At 41.8% G+C, this 24107-nt stretch overlaps 2 pseudogenes; one reads left to right on the top strand and one right to left on the bottom strand.

Annotated features, from left to right (window-relative positions):
• Positions 1-2975: 2975 nt before the first annotated feature.
• LOC138165163 (peptidyl-prolyl cis-trans isomerase A pseudogene) lies at positions 2976-3574 on the top strand (annotated as a pseudogene).
• A 1514-nt stretch (positions 3575-5088) lies between these two features.
• Positions 5089-7725, bottom strand: LOC138165131 (transcription elongation factor SPT5 pseudogene; annotated as a pseudogene).
• Positions 7726-24107: the final 16382 nt, after the last annotated feature.

Below are 24107 nucleotides of genomic sequence, written 5' to 3'. Positions count from 1 at the left end.
TCAGCTTTCAGCCCCAGTATTTCTTGGTTTCCATTTTCATTTTGCTTTTTGGGGCTTTGAGCCTTCATTCTCTGGAACATTCCTGGGAGGCAGGACAGGGATCCAGGTACATGGTCAGCAGAGACTGAGGTAAACACACAATTCCATTTGATCTCTTGTCTTTGGTTTCTGTCTGCCCTAGTGCCCAAAGGCCCACAGGCAGAAAAGCCTTCCAATTAAAAGCCACTGTTAATATTCCAGACCACACGCACAGGTCTGTTCTCCAGTTTTGCAGTCTGCTCTCTAGATGACTGGGCATGATATCCCTGAGCTGATGAATGCTGCCTAGCCAGGTTATTCTGCGGGGTCCCTTTGTTTCCCTGAGGCAACCTTAGCATAAAGCTGCTGGCAGTTCATTTGGGATAACCTCTCCTCTCTCCCCAAGGTCACTTGTAAAATTCCTTGTCAGTCAGTTTAATGAAAGATAAGTAGCTTTTTCTGGAGTAGACAAACACTACTGGTTTCTGAAAGGGAAGAATAGTGGCTCTTCCTGTGACACCATGTATGAAATGCTACTACATTGTGTGTCACAGTGGGCAGCCATCAGCTGGAGGTCAATCACAAAAAGGAACCAAAAAGACACGTTTGCATTTTTAAGATGTTAACAAAATTCAACATATTTATTATGGATTACACACATATTTTAGATTCTAATTATAAGGGCCTCCTTTCTGTTACATCAAGAAATACTGATCTAGATTTTAATTTATAGTTTTCTAATTGTCAGTCAGTCAACAAACATTTATTAAGTACCTACTGTAGGGCAGCTGAGTGGCTCAAGGATAGATCTCCCAGCATGGAGTCAGGAAGACTTGAGTTCAAATCCAGTCTCAGACACTTATTAGCTGCGTGACCCTGGGTAAGTCACTTCACCCTGTTTGTCTCAGTTTCCTCATCTGTCACATGAGCTGGAGAAGGAAATGACAAACTACTCTAGTATCTTTGCCAAGAAAACACCAAATGGGGTCACAAAAGGTAAGATGTTAGACAGGTGATTTATGATTAGGTATGGATGTAATGGTCAGATAGCTGGAAGCCTGTCTGCTGATCTTCAAACACTTATCTATTGGGAAATAACATATATATATGTATATATATACATATATGTGTGTATATGTGCATATATGTGTGTATATATACACACACACAAATATATGATGTATGAACATATGGGTTATATCATGGATACCAAGCCCTTATCAGAGAAATTTGATTGAAAAACTTTTTCTCATTCAGCTATATCCCTTCTTATGCTAGTACATTTTCAATTCAGTTCTCCACTTCAATTCATGTAACTAAAAATGACCTATTTTATCTTAAGCCCTATTAGCACCCTTAGGTCTTTCTCCCCTTCTGATTGGAAGAGCAAAAAACTGATCCAACAGCTTCCATTTTTGGAAGGCTCTAATTCCCTGTTCTCTCTTCATTTTCCACCAGCTGCTCTGCTTGGAACCTTGGGGAAGGGAACATTGGGGAGACAGAACCCATGTGATTCCCTACTGTCCATGGTGGGAGGGGGGAAATGGTGAGGCTCCAGGTCATGGTGTATATAGACAAGGGAAGAGGACCAGGAAAGCCTCATGTCAGGGGTAGGGTTTCCCCCCGAAAGGTACCAACCCTTCTCAAAAGAGAACCAAGGAAAAGGCCAAAAGGAAACGCCAACAAGCAGGACAGTTTGAACATTTTATGTTGAATTTATTGTACATAATTAAAAAGAAAAGCAAGTTTTATTGAAATCAGTTCAGTTTTGTGTACCAGCTAGGAAAAACACTATTCTTCCATCTGCACTCAGTTCATCAGTTCTGTCTCTGGAGTTAAATATCATTTTTCTTCATGAGTCCTTTGAAATTCACCTGGATCATCGTATTGATCAGAGTAGTTGTCTTTCTAATTAGTCTTTCATAGTTAACCAGCACTACACTATTGCTATTTCTGCTGGTTCTGCTCATTTCACTTTTTAACAGTTTGCTTATTTCTTCCCAGGTTTTTCTGAAACCGTCCTGCTCCTCATTTTTTATGGCATGGTAGTATTCCATCGCAGTCATGTGCCACAGCTTGTTCATCCATTCCCCCATTGATGGGCATCCCCTGAATTTCAGGTTCTTTGCCACCACAAAAGGAGAAGCTGTGGAAATTTTTGTACACATGGGTCCTTTTCCTTTGATCTCTTTGGGATACAGGCCTAGTGGGTGGTGTTGCTGGGAGAAAGACCATGCCCTTTGGGCATGGTTCTAAATTGTTCTCTAGAGCGACTGGACCAATTCTGAACTTCCCCAGCAATGCATTAGTGCCCCTGTGTTTTTGCACCCTCTCCAGCATCTGTCATATTGCTTTTCTGTCAGGTTGGCCAATCTGGTAAGTATGAGGTGTACTTCAGACTTGTCTTGATTTGCATTTCTCTACTCAGTAATGATTTAGAGCATGTTTTCATCTTATTATTGAGAGCTTTGATTTCTTCTGAAAATTGTTGTAGCAGCAAGCACCCTAGCATACCTAGGGTGACTGTCAACACAGGTTCTTAGATCTGCTTTTCTAAAGGAAAGTAAATCAAAATGGGTTAACAATCTTACTTTAATCAATCAAACATATATCATTTACCTAGTTCAGGGGGAAAACTCAGCACCCTGAACTTCACAGAAAACACACAAGTCACATGCAGAAGTTACAAGCAAACAGATCAGCAGACAGGCTTCCAGCTGTCTGACCATTACATCCATACCTAGTCATTTACCAGAGAGGGAAACACCAACATCTGGGTTTTCAAAGGGGGGGGGGGGGTTGCTCAACATAGCCCAGAGCCTCATCTGGCCAAATCACACAACTCTTCTCAAAATAAGCCCCAAAGCAAAATCTCACACCATCGTGTGTGTGTGTGTGTGTGTGTGTGTGTGTGTGTGTGTGTGTGTGTACATATAGATATCAAGATATAGACATAGAGGCTTTGTAGACGCCGCCACCCGGAGTCCTCGTCTTGGTTCCATCCACGGGATGCCGATCCCTGCCGCCTCTTCCTCTGCCGTCTCACCCAGCCCCGGCATCTGTGGCCATGGCCAATCCTAACGTGTACATTGCCATCGATAACGAGCCCCTGGGCTGGATTACTTTCGAGCTCTTTGAGGACAAGGTTCCAAAGACAGCAGAAAACTTCTGTACTCTGAGCACTGGAGAAGGGATTTGGTTACAAGGGATCCTGCTTCCACAGAGTCATTCCTGGGTTCATGTTCCAGGGTGGTGACTTCACAAGCCATAATGGCACTGGTGGCAAGTCTACCTATGGGAAGAAATTTGCTGATGAGAACTTCATCGTGAAGCATACTTGTCCTGGCATCTTGTCCATGGCAAATGCTGGACCCAACACAAATGGCTCCCAGTTGTTCATCTGTACTGCTAAGACTGATTGGTTGGATGCAAGCATGTTGTCTTTGGCCAAGTGAAAGAAGGCACAAACATTGTGAAAGCCATGGAGTGTTTTGGTTCTCGGGATGGCAAGACCAGCAAGAAGATCACTATCGCTGACTGTGGACAGCTCTCATAAGTTTTTGTTTTGTTTTGGTTTTTGTCTTAACCATCAAACCATTCTTCTGTAGCTGGAGAGAGCACCCCCAAATCCCATCTGCTCTTATGCCCTGTAATACTTGTACTCTCACTTGCTGCAATTCTCTTTGGATTTCACTTCTTTTTTTCCTTCTGCAAGTCTGGCTAGACAACAGAGTTAATTTTATGATTATGAAATAAAAACTAAACTATAAAAAATATAGATATAGATATATACATCTCCTGGCTCAGAGAATTTCACAATCCTCTTGACCCACTGCCCAATCACAAAGTAATAAGGTGTGGGCATTCCTGAAAAATGAGCCTCCCTCCACAGACTCCACATTCAGCCTATTAGGAGGCAGAGCATATTTTCAAATCTGGGGAGCTTCTCAGAGTCACTTAAGCCTATCAAAGGGCTCAGGGGCAGGGAAGATCTTCAGATCCCCATTCCCATAACAATTATCTATTTATATCCTTTGACCATTTATCAATTGGGAATGGAGGGAGGAATTTAAGGATGAAGAGAAGAGAACTTACAGGAATAGTTATTTTCTCAAAATAACTTAGGAAACAGTATTTTTAAAGAGGATTCGTTTTTTTAATCCACAATAGGAAAAAGAAAGCCATGTTAGAGACAAAGATAAAAATAGAAACCTAACTCATAACTTTACAGAAGAATGGATTAAATAATTCAATAAAACAAAAGTTCAAATTGAATGAGAAAACTAGCCGAAAATCTATTTCTTATCAGTTTTGTTAAGAGCCTTTTTCCCCCTCTTAAGTTTTTTTTTTCCTTTAAAAAAATAGTCTTTGTTATATGTAGTGAGCCCTGTGAAATGAAAGGGATGCTAGAAGAAATTAGTTAAAGTAACAACAAACGATATCAATAAAATTGTTTTAAATGGTGTAATCAGGAAATCCATGTTCTCATCAATTAAAAAAAATGACCTACGGTACCTAGCTCCTTCAGTCCCCTGCCTTAAATACTCTTTTGGGTCAACTTTGAATCCACAGAATTCACACCTTCATGAGGAGCGACTGGGCGGGGCTGGGTGGGGAAAGACCGGATGGGGTAATTCTGGACTGGGAAGGAGTCCTTAGTCCTCTTCCAATCGGAGGAGAGACGAGGAAGGTCTCTAGTGTCAGAGTAGGGTTTCTCCCTGAAAGGTACCAGTCCTTCTCAAGAGTATGGAGGAAAAGACCAAAAGGAAATCACCGACAAGGAGGGCAGTCTGAAAATTTTATGTTGCGTTTATTACATGTACTTAAAAAGAAAAGCAAATTCGATTGAATCAGGAGATTCCGTTTTGTGTACAATTGGACGCACATAAGGAAACACCCCAAGGATTTGGTGTTCAAGGTTAGACTAAAGCCAGAGAAAATGAACCGCCAAAAGTCAACAAGCAAGTTATACGCGGACATGGGGGGAGGGGGGGAGAGGAGGGAATGGGAGGCGGGGACCGGGGGGCGCGCGTGTCAGATGGACTTAGTGCCAGGCGTCTTCCTGCTCAGCTATGACCAGGAGGGTGTGTTGTGTTGGCTGGGGTCCCAAGCACCGGAGTGGCCTGGAGTATAACTGCCCTGGTACATGGGGGTCTGGGAGCCGAACAGGGAGGGAAAGGAGCCTGAGCTATAGGTGGGCGTCTGGGAGCCACAGCTGGGGGTAGAGGCGGGAGTAGAAGTCAGGAGTCCAGGGCGTCTGGTGCCAAGGGGGACGAGTCTCTGAGCATGCACAGAAATTGTCTGGCAGGTGGAGTGTAGTTCCACGTGGGCAACTTGGTCCTTCACGTCCTTCACGATCCCAATGTAGCCCTTGTAGGGCCCCTGGGAGATGCGCACAGACTGTCTGATGAGGCCCTTGTCTTGGTGGCCGTAGCTGAGTCCCCTGTTGGAGCCCTGGCCCTGGCCCCGACTCAGTCTCCCACCATCTGCATTCTCTGATACGCGCTGCCTTTGCCCTCCGGAGCCAGGGTGCCTAGGACTGGAGAGGCCCCCACTGAGGCCAGGGTCCTTTACCAAGTGGTCGTTGCCCCAGGTAGACTGGGAAGCCCCAAAGAGCAGGAGGTGGCGGGACTTGCAGACGAATAGGCCCCCATTGTCCGTGAGCTTCTTGGAGTGGAGAAAAGCAATTCCCCTGAAGAGGTGGAGGATCTTGGCCTCGAGGCCAGAGCGCGGGCCGTCAACCACCCTGACCGAGTCCCTGACGCGAATGCTGTTCTGTTGGCCGTCCAGGGCCACAGCCAGGTGGTTGGACTTCCTGGCGGTGACTGCTTGGCGGCGCACCGTGACCACCTGTTCGTGCATGGTCAGCACCTGCAAGGTGTCTGTGTCTAGGCCGACGATGAGGCCCACCACGCCGGGCTGCAGCTGCACCAGCTGGGCCCAGTGGTGCTGGCCCCAAACGTCCACAGGGGGTGACGTGTCCTGGCAGAGCTGCAGGTGTCTGGGAAGTACCTTGAGCTCTTCCCTGGTGAGGTCGGAGAGGAGGAGCACAAAGTTGTCCTCCACTCTCAGCACGAAGCCCGTGGTGCCGAGGAAGCGGCCCCAGATCACTCTGACGTGGTCTCCCGCGTCAAAGGCTTTCTGCAGCTCCCGGGCGGACAGCTCCAGCGGGTGGGTGAGCTGCTCGTGCTTGGGCAGCAGGGTGACCGTGGGGCCGTGCACGCTGACCACCTGGCCCCGAAGGTTGATGAGCTCACCGTCCGTCACTTGCACTTTGTCTCCTGGCTTGAAGCTATGGTCGGCGTCCCAGCTGTCCTCCACCAGAACCCGGAGGTCCTGCAGGGCGTCGGACGACTCCTCAAACTTCTGCAGCTCGGAGAGCGTGGGCTTCACCCCCTCTCTGATGAGGGCCGAGAGGGCGAAGTTCTTGAAGAGGAAGCCTTGGTGGCTGTATCGGTTCCCCTTGAAGACGAGAAAGTCTCCATCTATGCCAACCTTTCCTCCCAGGGATCGAATCTTCTCAGCATCAAAGAGTTTCTGTGGGGGTCTGCTGAACCTCTTCCTCTTGGCGACCCTGTCGTTCTGGTCGCGGGGGTCTGTGAGGAGGCTGTAGTCGATGCGAGGAATCATCCTGAGGAAGACCGTTGTTTGGTCGGGCTTTGTGGAAGCCACCTGAGCGACGTCATCCTTGTAGAGGCCCGCCCTGAAACGCACCCAGCTCTTGGGCTGCAGGCTGGGGGTCTCCCTGGCCAGCACCTTGAGCACGTCCGTCATCTCCTGAATGGGCACCAGCTTCTGGCGCTGGCAGCCAGTGCGCAGGCTGGCCACGCCTTCGATGGCCTCCACCACTTGGCTGTGCCTGTGGGCCTCCACATAGATGTAGCCCTTGAGGTGTTCCGGAGCCACCACGGACTTGATCTGCAGCGGGCTGTCTGTGAACTGCAACGCCATGAACTTCCTCAAGAGGGTCAAGGCGGCGGCTCTTTCCTCCCCGAGCTTGCACTTCACCAACCACAGTCTGGGATCCTGGATTCCAGGGAGCAGCATCTGCTGACTGATGCCCTCTGGGAGCTGCTCGAAGCCTCTGCACCCACCTTGCCGGCCGGATTCAGCGGCGTATTTCTTCATGTAATAGTGGCCCAGCTCCTCCTCTGCCTGATCCCTCCAGGCATTCTGGAGGCTCCGGGCCTGGGAGCAATCTTCCGACGTGTAGGCATAACCCGCGCCAGGGCCAGCCAGCTCCCCCGTGTCCAGAAACTGCTCTGCTCCTTCCTCCCACTCTTCTTCCTCTTCATAGTCATCATCCACCTCAGCTTCATCTAAGATGAAGCCCAGATGTTTTGGCTTCTTCCTTGGACGGGAACCTTCCTCCTGCTCCTCCTCCTCCTCCTCCTTCCCCTCCTGGTCCTCCTCCTCCTCCTCCTCCTCTTCCTCCGCTTGCGGCTGAGATCCAGACTCAGACCCACACTCCTGCGCCTCGGACTCGGACTCAGACTCGGACTCGGACTCGGACTCGGACTCGGACTCGGACTCGGACTCGGACTCGGACTCGGACCCCGACAATTCCGACTGCTCCAATTCCCTGGCTGGGGTAGCTGCGCTTGTCCATACTGCAGGGCCCTGGGCCTGGGTCTCGTCTTCCGAGTAATTTTCACTATCGGGAACGCCACGATTGGACATTTTCAGGCGAGACTCTCTGGGACTCATCTCTCGAGTGCAGGAAGTGCTGCTGTTGGGGCAGTTACCAAGCTAGAGTCACTGGTGCTGAATGAGCTACCCAGCTCCTTCAGTCCCCTGCCTTAAATACTCCCTTGGGTCACCTGTGAACCCGCTGAATTCTCACCTTCACGAGGAGTGAGGGGGCGGGGCAGGGCAGGGCAGGGATAATTCTGGAAAGGGAAGGAGTCCTTTGTCCTCTTCCAATTGTAGGAGAGCCAAAAATGGTGGGGCGTGAGGTCTCTACTTCAATGGTCATCAAAACCAAGTCCCTCTAATCTAAGAGGGAAATGTTTTACATGACTACACAGGTATAACCTACATTGATTTGCTTCCCTTCTCAACGAGGGTGGTGCAAATTTGGAGAAAATTTGAAAGTTAAAAAAAAAATTGAACTTTAAAATTGATTTGTTTGGTTGCTTTCTTTTACATGTCCTTGGGGGAAAAATAGTAACAAAAATCCAAGCCACTTCCTTCAAGGAGCTTTCACTCAAGCGGAGGAGACAGTGTGCAAACAATCACGAACAATCCAATAGAGAGGGGAGAGAAGTTGGACATAATCTCTGAGGGAAGGCCCTGGCACCAATGAAATACCCAGCAGGAAAACAGATTTGTGTTTCCTTTCCATGGATATATAAATGTCAATCAATCAAGGAGCATTTATTAAGCTCCTCCTCTCCCTCAACATGGTGCTAAACCCTAGTGAAACAGGAACCAAAAAGAAACAGTTCCTTTCTTTTTTTTTTAAATAAATTTTTATGGATGTCTACTGTCTTTCATATCAACCTATGTATTCTTTTGCAGTTCCATTTCTAAGATGCTGTAAGTCTTTTAGCTTTAATACCTCCTGCATTTTGTTCACTTTTGTTCAATTCCATGTTTTCCCTATTCTTTGTATTTCTGTTAAATTTAATCCAAAACTTGGTGAAGAATGTTGAAGTCTCCATCACTACTGTTTTTCTTTGTCTTTTTTTAACTCAGTTGTTATTTCCTTGATGGCTTTAGATGTTAAGCCTTTTGGAACTCATAAACTCATTAGAGACATTTATTTGTTTGCTTTCTTCAACATGATTTTTCCTTTTTTATCCGTTTTTATTTTCATTTTTGAATGTTTGTATTTGCTTTGTCAGGCAGCTTGGTTGCAATTCCTGATCTTTTGAATTATAGCAGTAGCTAGAAGGAACATTGAATGTTGATGAATCAAATCCCCTCGTGGTCCATATGAAGAAACTGAGTCATGGAGAGGGTAGGTGACATGCTCAAGGCTCCACAGCTAGTAAATTTCTGAGGCAGATTTTGAAATCAGTTCTTCCTGACTCCAAGTCCAGAACTCTTTCCAACATACCACGCTGTTAATTGAGTATGTCTTGATAGCCTTTGGTCATATGGTCGTTGGTCGGAATAAAAATGTATTGATTTTTGGATTTGTTGTCATAGGGATGCTATTTGAACATATGGCAGCTAAAAATCCAAGACATTAGCCTGTAGAAGGAAAAGAAGGGACCTTGTAAAGAGAAAGTCTAGCCAGAACAACAAGACAAATGGGAGAAAACCTAGGAAATTGGTGGCATGGGAGAAAATGAAAGCAAGAGCATTCAGAAGTGAGGGAGGTAAAACGTTACTAAAAGCAAGAAGGTTGTGGAGGTGTGCTATTTATTATATATGATATTTATGTACACACACCCATTTATGTACTTCTTGTAGCTCCCATTAGAACATAAGCTCATTGTGATTAGAGAGAATTTCATTCTTTTTTATGTATATCCTCAATGCTTATTGGAATGCTTAGTGTATGGTAAGTGTTTAATAATTACTACTCAATTGATTGAGTGATTGAACAGTTAAGAGGCCTTGGAAATCCTTAGAGAGAGTAAGTGCCCTTTATTACCCTTTAGGTATTCTCTACTGCCCTGGCTCTTTGACTCACTTGCCAGAGAGCAACTGCCCCATTTGCTGCAGACATATGAAAGGCACATTTCATATTTGTGGAATAAGCATGAGGCAATTGAAAATGCTGGATTTGGAAGTGGAAAAGGTAAGTTTACAACCCCTCTCCATGAATCTTTAAAACTTGTGTAACATTTAACCTCTTAGCCTCAGTTTCCTCATTTGTAAAATGAGAAGGTTGGACTATATGACCCTTAAGGATCTTTCCAGTTCTAAAATTTTGATACAATGCTCTCCATTCCACTTCTGCTAATAGTCAGCCTCCTGTTGTGACTAAAGGCAGGACTGGCCCTTGAGTCAATTAAAAGATTTTTTTAAACATGCAGAATTGTAGTTGTTGTGGGAAGCACATTAAAATGCTTGAGGAGGATATCATTAGGTTGCAAGACCAGGCAGTAAAGAGGGAGACAATACTGCCACAAATTTGGAAAGAGTCAAAAAGGGTAATTTGCATCCAGCCAGTCCATTACTGTAAGCTGTCTGTCTAAAATACTAAAAGTCAGTGGAGGAACTGTTGAATAAACATTTAGACTATCATAAATATGTGCTCTAAGTTGTCTTGCTCTCTCTTCCCACTCCACCCCCACACACTCACACAAATAACTGATCCCACATGATATGCACATTGCAAACAGTCTTCATAGGTTTTATTTTCCTGATTCTTCAAGAACAGTCATTTGCAGCTTCTTAGAAGATGTTGCTGCAAAATGTGCAGATGGGTTGCACAGTGCTATGCCAGGGATACAGAGTTTTCAGAGGGGAAAGGAAGGCAGTTTCCTTCTCTGCTGTTTGTGTTTAAGGTGTAAAGGTTTGAGTTTAGTGGTAAATGCATGAGCTATAGCCTGTGAGGAGGAAGGATCATTGCATTCAAAGTCAGAGGATCTGGTTCCTCTGTGCCACTAACTCCTAAGGTGGCCTTGGCAAATCACTGGGTCTCAGTTTCCCATTTGAAAATGAGTATTCAGTCAGATCTGTGGAGAAGGGGAGAATTTATGACCAAACAAGAGATAGATAACATTATGAAATGCAAACTGAATGGTTTTGATTATATTCATTTGAAAAGTTTTTGCACAAACAAAACCAATGCATCCAAGATTAGAAGGGGAGCAGAAAGCTGGGAAACAATTTTTATAGCAAGTGTCTCTGACATAGGACTCATTTCTAAAATATGTAGGGAACTGAGGCAAATTTATAAGAATACAAGTCATTCCCCAATTGATAAATGATCAAAGCATAAGAACAGGTCATTTTCAGAGACAGAAATTAAGGAAAAACCAAAGGTCAAGAATATGAAGGCAATTAATAAAAAATAAGGATGTTTAGCAATACCAGATCTTAAACTGTAGTATAAGGCAGTAATGACCCAAATTATCTGTTACTGGCTAACAAATAGAAAGGTTGATCAATGAACAGAGTAAACATATAGTATACAGTAGCAAATGATTGTAGCAACTTTGTGTTTAACAAATGTAAAGATTTAAGCTTTGGGGATAAGAAGTCGTTAAAAATCCATTGTAATCCTACTAAAATGGGAGAACATTTATCATAATCTCATTAAAATGGGATAAAAAATCATTAAGAATCAATAAAACATTATTGGTAAATCTGAAAAGCTCTCTGGCAGAAACTGAACATACACCAACATTTGCCCTATTTACCAAAATAAGGTCATGACCGAGACTAAAGGGAGATATCAAAAGAAAATTAGAAGAACATGGAACATATTAGCTATCAGACTTATGGTTGGGGGAACAATTTATGAATAAATAAGAGATAGAGAGTAGGGTGAGGTGTGAAATGGATCATTTCAATTACATTAAATTTTTAAATTTTTTGTACAAATAAAATAAATGTAGTCAGTATTAGAAGGAAAACAGAAAATTGGGAGAAAATTTTTATAAACAATTCCTCAAATAAAGGTCTCATATGTTAAATATATGAAGAACTTTGTCAAATTTGTAAGAAGACTAGTCATTCCCCAGTTGATAGTCAAAAGATATAAACAGGCAGTTTTTCAATGAAGAAATCAAGACTATAGGGATGGCTAGGTGGCACAGTGAATAGAGCACCAGCCCTGGAGTCAGGAGGACCTGAGTTCAAATCAGACCTCAGATACTTAACACTTAATTAGTCATGTGACCTTGGGCAAGTCACTTAACCCCAATTTCCCTCCCCCCCAAAAAAAAGCAAGAAATCAAGATTATAGTCATCTGAAAAAATGTTCTAAGTCACTATTGATTAGAGAAATGCAAATCAAAACAACTTTAAGTTATTGTCTTATACCTATCAGATTGGCTAAAATGATAGAAGGAGAAAGTGACAAATGTGGGAAGACTGATTCACTCTTGGTGGAACTGTGAACTGATTCAATGATTTTGGAGAGCAATCTGGAACTCTGCTCAAAGTTATTAAACTGCCTATTCCCTTTGACCCAGAAATACCACTATTAAGTCTACTCCCCTTCAATTGGAGAATGGCTAAATAAATTGTCATATATGATTGTGAAGGAATACTACTGTGCCATAAAAAATGATGAGCTGGTTGATTTAAAAAATATAGAAAACTTGCATGAAATAATGAAGTGTGAAATGAACAAAGAGAACATTATGCAGTAACAGCAATATTGTTCTAAGAATAACTTTGAATGACTAAGTCATCTTGAGTATATATAAATACTCAAATCAACAGCAAAGGATCTATGAAGGAAGATGATATTCACCTTCAGAGAAAGTACTAAGAAATAAAAGTATACATAGTATCACAAACACACACACACACACACACTTGTGTCTAATGGTAGCCATCTCTGATGTGGGGTGAGGAGGGAGGGAGAAAAAAATGAAAAGTGTACAGCAGAGAACAAAAGAAAACTTTGAGGGAAGCACAGAAAGGCAGGGTAGCTTTGAAAACAATGTGTACTATTTATTACATAGTTGGGTTGTTGTTTTTTAAGTACCCAGTATGAAGTGGAAATTCATGGTTTTATGTTGAATTCTCTTTTATGTTGTCTGGTATACATGGAAATGTTCTTTTTATCTTCTTATTTTTAAGTTCAAAATGAATCTTTTAAAATTTCTTAAAGAAAAAAAGAGACAGACTCACTGGCCCAGGGTCAGACAGCCATTAAATGACAGGGGTGGGATTTGACTTCTGACTGTTCCATGCTACTTCTACAAAGAGGAATATCAGAAATGAGATCTGAACAAAATCCAGAAAGTATAACCATAACCTTCATGGAAGAAAGTACTAGATAAAGGCAGCTTTTAGTTACTCATGGTAACAAGGACAGGTATGGACAGAAAGGGAGATGGGCAAGTCATGAAGTGAGAATAAGGGATGATCAAAGGAAGACCTATGGCATATTAAAAGAAGTTATATGGAATACTTGTGGAAAGGAAAGAACTCCATTAAATGATAAGGTGTGAATAGTTGCCATCTACACTTCACTGAGGCAGCTGGCCAATGTGTTGGTTAGAGCACTGGACTTGGAAACAAGAAGACCAGAATTCTAACTCTGCCTCCAGAAAATGGAATGGTCAGAAGACAGACAACAGAAAGGTCAGAGAGAGCCATCTTGGGGACTCAACTCCTGACTACATTAGAATTGACTAAATTTTGGTTTGCTGTCATTATCTGTATAATTATCATGTGTCTGGATAAGCCTAGCTAAAATTGGATGAAACTTATCCCTAGAGAGGGCACAGCCTGATGAATTTCTTTGGCCTCAAGAACTCTTGGAGATTGATTGCAAAGGAACAAAGGATCTCAATATTCACTGCAGGAAGGAGGAGGACTCACCCCAAAGAACTCACAAGTTGCTGAAATATTGGAATAAGTAGTGTTATTGTTATTAAATTGGAAAAGCCTGCCTTCTGTAAGAAATGGGTGGAGACTGTGGTTTCAGAATGAGACATAGGAGAAAGTTAAGAAAGATTCTGTGGTAATGTTTTTTAATAGGAATTGGGAGTGGGGTTAAAACTCACCATAAATCACAAAATGTATTATTATCTACCAATCTAGACTCATGATTCAGAGGATCATAGATTTAAGGCTGGAAGAGACCTTGGAGGCCACCATATCCAACCCCCCCATTTTACAGATGAAAAAAAACTTAGATTGAGGTTAAATGACTCGGCCAGATTCACACAGCTAGTATGTTTCTGAGACAGAATATAAATCCAGTTATAGGTATAGACCTGGGATAGGTAGATAGATAGATATAATTATATAGATAGATAAGTATATATACTTCTACCCATATAGCTGTTGTTTCCTCAGTCACACAGTCAACAAGAGCTTATTAAGTACTTACTAGGTACCATGTATTCTGCTGATCAATGAGATGACAAAGAAAGACAAACAGTCCATGGCCCCCAAGAGATAACATTTTAATAGGGGAGACAACGTGCAAGCATCATACATAAAAAATATGCATAGTGTAAATAGAAGGTAATTTCAGAAGGAAGAGACTGACTGGGGAGGAGGAAAAGAAGACACACCAAAAAAATCTTCCTGCAGAAGATTGAGTTTGAGTTGAGTCTTCAGAGAAGCCAGGAGACAAAGGTGAGAAGGAAGTGCATTCCAGGCATGAAGGATAGCCATAGTCAAGATATGGAGTCAGGAGAGGGATTGTTTTGTGTGAGGAATAGCATGAAGGCAAGAGTTACTGGATCATTGAGTACATGAAGAGTGGCAAAGTACAAGAAGTCTGGAAAGGTAAGAAAGAATGAGGCTGTGAAGAGTTTTAAAAGACAGCAGTTTTTGCATTTGATCATGGAAGTCATCTGGACCCACTGGACCTTGGTGAGTAAGGATGGGAGGTGGTACGATAGGCTTAGACCTAGGGGGGGTCACTTTGGCAGCTGAATGGAGAATGGGTTGGAGTGTGGAGAGACTTGAGCACAAGAGACCAAGTAGAAAGCAACTTCAATAGCCCTAATGTGAGATGATGAGGGAAGACACCAGGGTGCTATATTGGAGGAGAGGAGACAGGTACAAGAGATGTGGAAATAGAAATGGGAAGGACTTGGCAATAGACTGGATATGGGGGGTAGGAGTGAGCAGTTGAGGATGATGCCCACATTGTGAGGCTAGGTGCCTGTGAGGATGATGGTGCCCTCAAAAATGAGAGGAACTTGGAAAGGGAGAAAAAGATAATGAGTTCAATTTTAAATAAGTCGAGTTTAAGAAGCCTGTGGAATCTACAGTTCAAGAGATAGCCGATAATGTAAGACTGGCAATCCGGAAAGAGGTGAGAACTGGATAAACAGACCTAAGATTCATTTGCATAGAGATGATAATTGAATCTATAGGAATTGACGAGTTCACCAAGTGAGATCATGTAGAGAGAGAAATGAAAAAGGCAGAACAGACCATTGATGGAAACCCATGGTTAATGGGAGTAACTGGGATGAAGATACAGCAAGGGAAACTTATACAGAAACTTATAGATAGAGAGGTAGAGAGGCCAGTGAGATAAGAGGAAAACCAAAAAGGACAACATAATAACAAAAACCCCAGAAAGGAGAATATTCAGGAAAAAAGATGGCTGATGGCCTCAAAGGCTGCTGAGAAGTCAAGATGATGCAGATTGAGAAAAAGTCTTTGGATTTGGTAACTTTGCAGAGGACAATTCCAGTTAAAATAAGATGTCAGAAGCCAGACATTAGTGTTTAAAAGAGTGGGAAGGGAGGCACTGACTGGAAGTGGTCTTCTCAAGGAGCTTTACCACAAAGGGCAGAAAATGTTAGCAAGAATGGAAGGATCGGGGCGGCCAGGTAGCACAGCGAGTAAGAGCACCAGCTCCAGTGTCAGGATGACCGGGAGATCGAATCCTGGGTTCAGACACTTAGCACCCACCCAGAAACACCTGGCCATGTAACCTTGAGCAAGTTACTTAACCCCAATTGCTTTAAAAAAAAAAAAGAAAAAAAAGAATGGAAGGATCAAGCAAGGGTTTTTTGAGGATGAGGAAGACATGAGCATGTTTGCAGGCAGTAAAAAAGCAACCTGTAGAAAGGAAGAGACTGAAGATAAAAGAGAGTGGGGAAGAAAAGAGGGGGCAAGATGCTAGAGAAGATGGAATAGAAGAGGTTCACTTGTTCATGTAGAGGGGTTAGACTTGGCAAGGAGAATGGTCACCTCTTTGTGTGAGACAGGAGTAAAGGGAAAACAGTGGAAGAAAGCATGTGGGAGATAGAAGATAAGGAAAGGAAAAGAGATTGAATGAGTGACCTCGATTATTTTTGTAAAATATGATGCAAGGTATTCAATGGAGAGGTTGGGAGGAATACATTAAGGCACCTGTATCATCAAAATGGACAATGCATTTGGTTTGGATTGGATTGGATAGGATTGGAGCATAAATTCCCATGTAAATGATTAGGATGTCTCACAGAAACATAGATTTAGAACTGTAAGTGACCTTAGAGGTCACTCCTTACACACACACACACACACACACACACACACACACACACACACAGATTCACACATGCACATTCACACAAATACAGTTCATTTTAAAGATGAGGATGCTAGGACACAAAGAAGTTCAGTGACTTGCCCAGGGTCACACAAATATAGTGGTAGTTGAGGTCAATTTCAGTGTAGGTCTTAACCCCAAGTGCAGAAAAGCTTGATTTTCATGACATTTTTGGGATCACATCTATGAGCTCTTTGATGCCAAAACCTCATCGTGAACACAACCCTCAATTCATAGCATTGCTCACATGGGAAAATATGTTTCTCTTTATAATCATGCACTTTATGGTTTCCAGAAACACATTGCAGCAAAAAATGAAGACCAGCTGTATTCAAATTAGCATGATCTTCACACTAACAATTAATCTGGGTTAGCCTGTGCCTCCTGAGCTGGATAAGATTAAGCTTCAGGAAAACCTGAAACACATGTCAATATGTGGACCAACTTTTGACTTCCTTTTTATTTCTTTATTTTTTTTTGCTTTTTTTTTTTAAACAACACTATTTCTGTCCCTGGTCTCAAGTTGGAAATGGTCAGCATGATCTGGAAATGTAGGTTCGTAATGGACAGGATTTCTATGCCTTATGTTCAATCTCTCAGTCAATGTGGGGCAATTTAAAAAACTCTACACATACTACAGCCTTTCCATAATCAGATTAGGTCCTGATTTCTCCTTGGCCAACTTCTGTTTATATGTTGCAGTTAAGAGGATTTTGCTTTCCGTGTTTCCTTTCTTCAATAGGCAGTTGAAGGGAGGAGGAAGACTTAAAACCATCAAGCCATAAACAAATAAACCAGATGCAAATAGCATGCTGTAGCCAAGACATCAAAAGCCAAGGAGAGGAACTTAAAGGGGGCTGGGCAGCTTGGGAATGTAAGCAGGAAAATGAAAGGCATGGTGGAGGAAAACTGGAAATCAGCCCTCCCACTACAGCCATAATTGTTAGCCCAAGTTTACCGTTTTCTGTAGAACAAAGGAGAACCTTGAACCCCAGTTTGATTTGGGGGTGGAAAAAAAGACATCTCTCTCCGACTAACTAAATCACCTAGGAAATATATGGATTCTGTTCCCAGGAAGGGCATTTCAGAAAATCATTGCATCATCAGACTGTAGAGCTGGAAAGAATTTCAGTTAGAAGGAACCTCAGTGGCCATCTTGCCCAACCTGTATAAGGATCTTCTCTACAAGAGTTCCTAAAAGAGATCATGGGAGATCAAAGCCTTTGAGTCCAGGGGAGTCACTGCTTCTGCTTCTTTTTCTTTTTTTTTGGATGGCAATTGGGGTTAAGCAACCTGCCCAAGGTCATACGGCTAATTTTTGTGTTAAGTGTCTGTGGCTGGATTAGAACTCAGGTCCTCCTGACTGCAGGGCTGGTGCTCTATTCACTGCACCACCTAGCAGCCCCGAGTCACTGCTTCTATAAGCATGCCCTTCTCCTTTGGGACAACTCTGATTTTGACATTTAAATTTTTTCCCCTGACATCCTAAGTCGACCTCTATGAAATGTGTACTCAATGCTTCTGCCTCTACAATCAGGGGCCAAATAGAAGTCTAGTCCTTCTGGGAAATGACAAAGTAAATACTTGAAGAAAATTAGCACATTCTTTCCTCCATTCCCAAGCCTGTGTCAACCACCTCTGTTTCCTTTGACTGAATTTCAAAGCCCTTTACCACCTTGATTGACCTTTCCTGTCACTCTTTCATGCTTCCTAATATTTGCCCACCTCAAGCACCTGGACCAAGTCGGATATATTACGAATTTAATTTCTTATTTTCAAAAACCTATACACTGACAATAAAAGATCCCTCTCCATATATTTTTCAACTATTCCATATATCAGATGTATTAATCAACTGCCTGCTATAATAGCTCTAGGTGCATAGACATAGAGGTTATCTCCCTGTTAGAAGAAAAGGTTCAAGGTCTGGAGGAATCCCTCTCTAGGACATCTGACAAGATTCAGTATTCCTAGACATTAATCCAATCAGTCAATAAACACTTGTTAAGCCCCTACAATGTGCTAGGGTCTATGCCAAGTGCTGGAGAAACAAAGAATAGCAAAAACAAAAGAAAACATCTCTACCCTTCAGGAGCTCACAGACTATTGGGCAGAGAGCATTCAAGCAACTATATACAATAAGCCATATGCAGGATAAATTGGAAAAAGTAAAAGTAATGTTTTAAAGAAAAAAAAAAGAAGGAAAAAAAGTGTCTGGAGAGGCAAAATAGTTGCCTAACTCATTGTCTGCCCCAAACTACCCAGGGCTGCTTAAGCTTCCCCAGCTAGAAGACAAGGAGCCCAGTCTTTCTCTGGATGCTCTCCATATTTACCTCTGCCTACTGGCTTCGCTGGCATCTCTCAATCCTCATCTAAAATCTTGCTTTCTGAAAGAAACACTTCCTGTCTGATGCCTACCCCCAATTCTAGTTCCTTCCCTCTGAGATTGCCCCTCCCCCATGTTCCCTGTATATGTTATATATGTGCATAGTTCTCAGCATGTTGTCTCCCCTGGTAGAATGTGTGCTCCTAGAAGCTAGGAGCTCTTTTGGCCTTTCTTTGAGTCCTCAGTGCACACAGTGCATGGCATATAATAAATACTTAATAAATGTTTTGGAGAAGGAAATGGCAAACCATTCCAATATCTTTTCTCTCTCTTTTTTTTATTTTTTAGTTTACATCATTCATTTCCACAAGATTTTGAGTTACAAATTTTCTCCCCAATTTTCCCTACCCACCACCCCAAAAGAGTGTTTCCATTGAATATCCCTTCCCCCAATCTGCTCTCTCCCATATCTTCCCCCATTCTCCCTTAGACTTTCCAGTAGGGCATGGTGGATCTCTGTGCCCCAGTGCCTGTATATCTCACTTCCAAGTTACATGCAAAATATTAATAATAATATGTATATATATTTAAATATTTGACTTTTAAACATTGGATTCCAGATTCTTTCCCTTCCTCCATTGTCACCTATCTTCACTGGGAAGATAAGCAATTCAATATAGGTTGTACATGAGTAGCTATGTAAAACATTTCTATAGTGGATATATTGTGGAAGACTGACTATATTTCCCTATATCCTATCCCACCGCCATTTGTTCTATTTTCTACTTTGATCCATTCCCTTTTCCAAAGTGAGTGCTTCCAACTTCCGTCTCCTTCAGCCTACCATCCCTTCCATTATCCCCCCTCTCTTCCCCTTCCCTTTTACTCTCCTGTAGGGTGAGATACCCTATTTAGTGTGTGTAATTCCCTCCCTAAGCCAAATTCAATGAGAATAAGGTTGACTCATTCCCTTTTGCCTTCCTGTTCTTCCCCTCCATTGTAACAATTTTCCCTTGCCTCTTCTGTATGAGATAATTTACCCCATTCTGTCTCTCCCCTCTCCTCTCATATTCCTCTCTCACCTCTTAATTTCACCTTTTAAGTATAATCCCTTCCTATTCAATTGGTCCTGTGCCCCCTGTCTATAGTTACCTGTAGACATATATACAAACATTCACGTATGTATTCATATGCCCATATACCCTCCTACATAGATATATATGTATGTATAGATATACACACATATACATACATATACATATATATACACACACATATATACATTTCTATTCCCTTCAACTATTCTCATACTGAGAAAAGTTTCATAAGTTACAATTATAATTTTTCCATGTAGGAATATAAGTAGTTCAACTTTGATAAATTCCTTATGATTTCTTTTCCCCATTTACCTTCTCAAGCTTCTCTTGCTTCTTGTATCTGAATGTCAAATTTTCTACTGACCTCTGGTTTTTTTCATCAAGAATGCTTGAAAGTCCTCTATTCTACTGAATGACCATGTTTTCCCCTGGAACATGATACTTGATTTTGCTGGGTAGGTGATTCTTGGTTTTAATCCCAGCTTCTTTGACCTCCAGAATAACATATTCCAAGCCCTTCGATCCCTCAATGTAGAAGCTGTCAGGTCCTGAGTTATCCTGATTGTGTTTCCACAATATTGAAAGTGTTTCTTCCTGGCTGCTTGTAATATTTTCTCTTTGATCTGGGAACTCTGGAACCTGGTTATAATATTTCTAGGAGTTTTATTTCTGGGATCATCAGGAGGTTATTGGTTGACTCTTTCAACCTATATTTTGCCCTCTGGTTCTAAAGCATCAGGGCAATTTTCCTTGAGAATTTCTTGAAGGATGATTTCTAGGTTCTTTTTTTGATCATGGCTTTCAGGTAGTCTAATAATTTTTAAATTATCTCTGCTAGATCTATTTTCCAGGTCAGTGGTTTTACCAATGAGATATTTCACATTGCCTTCTATTCTTTAATTTGTTTGGATCTGTTTAACAGCATCTTGATTTCTCATAAAGTGACTAGCTTCCATTTGCTGCAATCTAATTCTGAAGGAAAGATTATCTTCAGTGAGCTTTTGAGATTCTTTTTCCATCTGGCAAATTTGGCTTTTTAAGGCATTCTTCTCCTCATTGACTTTTTTAGCCTCTTTTGCCATCTGAGTTAGTCTATTTTTTAAGGTGTTATTTTCTTCAGTCAGGTTTTTTGCTCTCTTTTCATGATTTTCTTGCATTGTTCTCATTTCCCTTCCCAATTTTTCCTCCACTTCTCTCATTTGATTTTCAAAATCCTTTTTAAGCTCCTCTATGGCCTGTAACCAGCTCACATTCTTCTTGGAAGCTTTTGGTGCAGGATTTCTGACTTCATTGTCTTCCTCCTGTTCCATGCTTTGATCCCTTTTGTCCCCAAAACAGGAGTGTAAAGTTGGGTTGCTCTGTTTGCTTTGCTTCCTTTGTCAGCTCATTTTACAACTCAATTACTTGACTTTTGGGCTTTTTGCAATAGTAGAATTCTGCTACCAGAAATAGGAGCTTTATCACAAATGCTGGGGTTTTTGCAGCTGCTGGATGTGCCCTCTCTAAAGCCTCCACATGCTCTTGCAAGCTGGTTACACACCCCAGGACCTCCACCCTAGACAGCAATTTAGATCCAAGCAGGTTAAAGCAAGAGTGATTACCCCTCAGACTGGTTGCTTTGTCCCCCTACAATCTGCAGACCAGGAGCTGAAGCTGCCACATGGCAGCAGCTGCACAGCTGTGGAGCCTCAGCCGCTTCTTGCCCGAGGTGCAAAGGCCAGATCGCACTCCAAATTCCCAGGTCCCAAAGTCCACACTGCGCTGACCTCTCACTTTGTCCTTGGCATCTATGGGTTGATAATTCTGGAAACAGCCACAGCTATTGGTGATCTGTAGTCCCTCCAGCCAGTGGCTGTTCAGACAGCCCTGGGGCTAAGACTTCCAGTTCTAGCAGGGCTGGGGTCAGCCCCCAGAGCACTGGGCTTGCTGCCAACCTGCCAGGCTGTCCTCAGTGGGAGTTTAGCTTCTCTGTGTCATTTTGTGGGTTCTGTAGCTCCAAAGTTTCTCTAGCATCATTTTTTACATGAATTGGGAGAGGTGGAAGCTGGAGCTGGGAGGAAGTCCTGTTCTACTCTGCCTTCTTGACTCCACCCTCCCACTCCAATATCTTTGTCCATAAAATACCATGTACAAAGAGTCAGACACAACTGGATGAATAAATAATGCTAAATATTTACTGAGGATTGGCACATAGTAAGCATTGTTAGTAGACTAAATCATTGATAAAAGAAGTTATACTTTGGAGGAAAAATATCTTTGCATCAAATACCTGCAATATATATAATATATTCCATATTTAACCTTCACATAGCAAATTTGCACAGATAGAATATTACAAAAGGCTTAGTGTAGTTTTAATGTATTAAAGTTGATTTTTATAACATTCTGTATAAGGCCAATACAGAAGTGAAGTATTAAAATGGTATGAATGAGGGGTTATCAAAAAATTGTAAATTATCAACAAGCACATGATAACATTCCCCAAATCATTAGAAAGAGAAACAAACATTGAAATAACTCAGATTCACCTCACAGCCACTGGATTGGCAAAATTTTTTTTTAATAATATTTTATTTTTTCCTAATTACATGTAAAGACAATTTTAACCTTTTTAAAATTTTGAGTTTCAAATTTTCTCTCTTTCCCTTGCCTCCCCCCCTCAAGACACTAAGCAATTTGACATAGGTTACACATTTGTGATCATGCAAAATATATTTCCATATTAGTCATATTTTGAATCTATGAGAAGATACAGACAAAAAGGAAAAGAAAATGAAAAACAAAGCGAAAATAGTAGATTTTAATCTGCATTCAGACTACATCTGTTCTTTCTCTGGAGGTGGATAGCATTTTTCAACATGAGTTCTTTGGAACTGTCTTGGACCCTTGTATTGCTGAGAAGAGCTAAATCATTCACAGTTGATTATTGTATGCAATCGATGGATAGAGGGGATGCAGGAAGAAAGGCATATTCATAAATTCTTGGTGGAGCTATGAACTGATACAATCATTCTGGATGACCATTTAGAATTGTCCAAGAAAATCACTAAATTATTGGTGTCATTCAACCCAGCCATCTTACTTCAGGGTATATATCTCAAGGATGTCAATGACAGAAGGAAGGGACCTGTATACTGCATAACAAAATGGTATGACTCTTTGTAGAAAAGGAAGGAATAGCAATAAGAAAAGAAAAAGAAATAGAAGGAATAAGGTAATAAAACTATCACTTTTTGCAGGTGATATGATGATATACTTGGAAAATCCCAAAGACTCAACTAAAATTTTATTTGAAACAATTAATCATTTTAATAACTAGCAGTATATAAAGTAAATCCACATAAATCATCAGTATTCATATACATGTTTATATATGTACTTCTGTATGTGTGTGTATAAAATCAAAGAAAACCCTGCAAGAAGAGATAGTAAGTAGGGGTGGCTAGGTGGTGCAGTGAATAGAGCACTGGCCCTGGAATCAGAAGGACCTAAGTTTAAATCTGACCTCAGATGCTTGACACACTAATTATATGACTTTGGGCAAGTCACTTAACCCCCGATTGCCCTGCCTTCCCTACTCCAAAAAAGCAAGAGAGAGAGAGAGAGAGAGACAGACAGACAGACAGACAGACAGACAGAGACAGAGAGAGACAGAGACAGAGAGAGACAGAGACAGAGACAGAGAGACAGAGAGACAAAGAGAGACAGAGAGAGACAGAGAGAGACAAAGAGAGACAGACAGAGAGAGACAGAGAGAGAGACAGAGAGAGATAGACAGAGAGAGAGAGAGAGAGAGAGAGACACAGAGACAGAGAGAGACAGAGAGAGACAGAGTGAGACAGAGAGAGACAGAGAGAGAGAGAGAGACCCAGGAATTATATAAACAAAATTTTTAAAAATCTTTTTTTAAAAGCAATAGGGGTTAGGTAACTTGCTCAAGGTTACATGGCCGGTTATTACTGGGTATGGTGCTAAGTATCTGAGCCCAGATTTGATCCCCAGGTCATCCCAACACTGGAGCTGGTGCTCTTACTCACTGTGCTACCTTGCCACCCCTAAAAATCTTTTTGTACAAACAAAATCAGATTGAAATAATTGGAGAAATATTAATTTTTCATGGATAGCCAGGGCCGATATAATAAAAATGACTAATTTAACTAAATTAATTTATATATTCAGTGCCATCCAAATTAAATTAGCAAAAAAAATATTTTAGTGGATTACAAAAAAAGCAATTCATTTGGAAGAAAATTCAAGAATATCAAAGGAACTTGTTAAAAAAACGAAGGAAGGAGTTTTAGCAGTACAAGACCTTAGAGAAAAGAGGTGTAATGTGGTAATTTTGATTACATTAGATTAAAAAAGGTTTTGCACAAATTAAACAATCGTAGCCAAGATCAGAAGGAAAGCAGAAAATTTGGGGGAAATGTTTATAGAAAGTTTCCCAGATAAATGTCTCAGGTCTCAAATATGTAAAGAACTTTGTAAAATCTATAAGAATGTGAATCATTCCCTAATT

Source organism: Petaurus breviceps, unplaced genomic scaffold (assembly GCF_028583685.1).
Source record: "Petaurus breviceps papuanus isolate PSGF00001 unplaced genomic scaffold, PetGlider_PUasm1.0 208, whole genome shotgun sequence".
NCBI lineage: Eukaryota > Metazoa > Chordata > Mammalia > Diprotodontia > Petauridae > Petaurus > Petaurus breviceps.
Note: the sequence above shows the minus strand (reverse complement) of the source record. Positions and strands in the feature narration are given on the sequence as shown.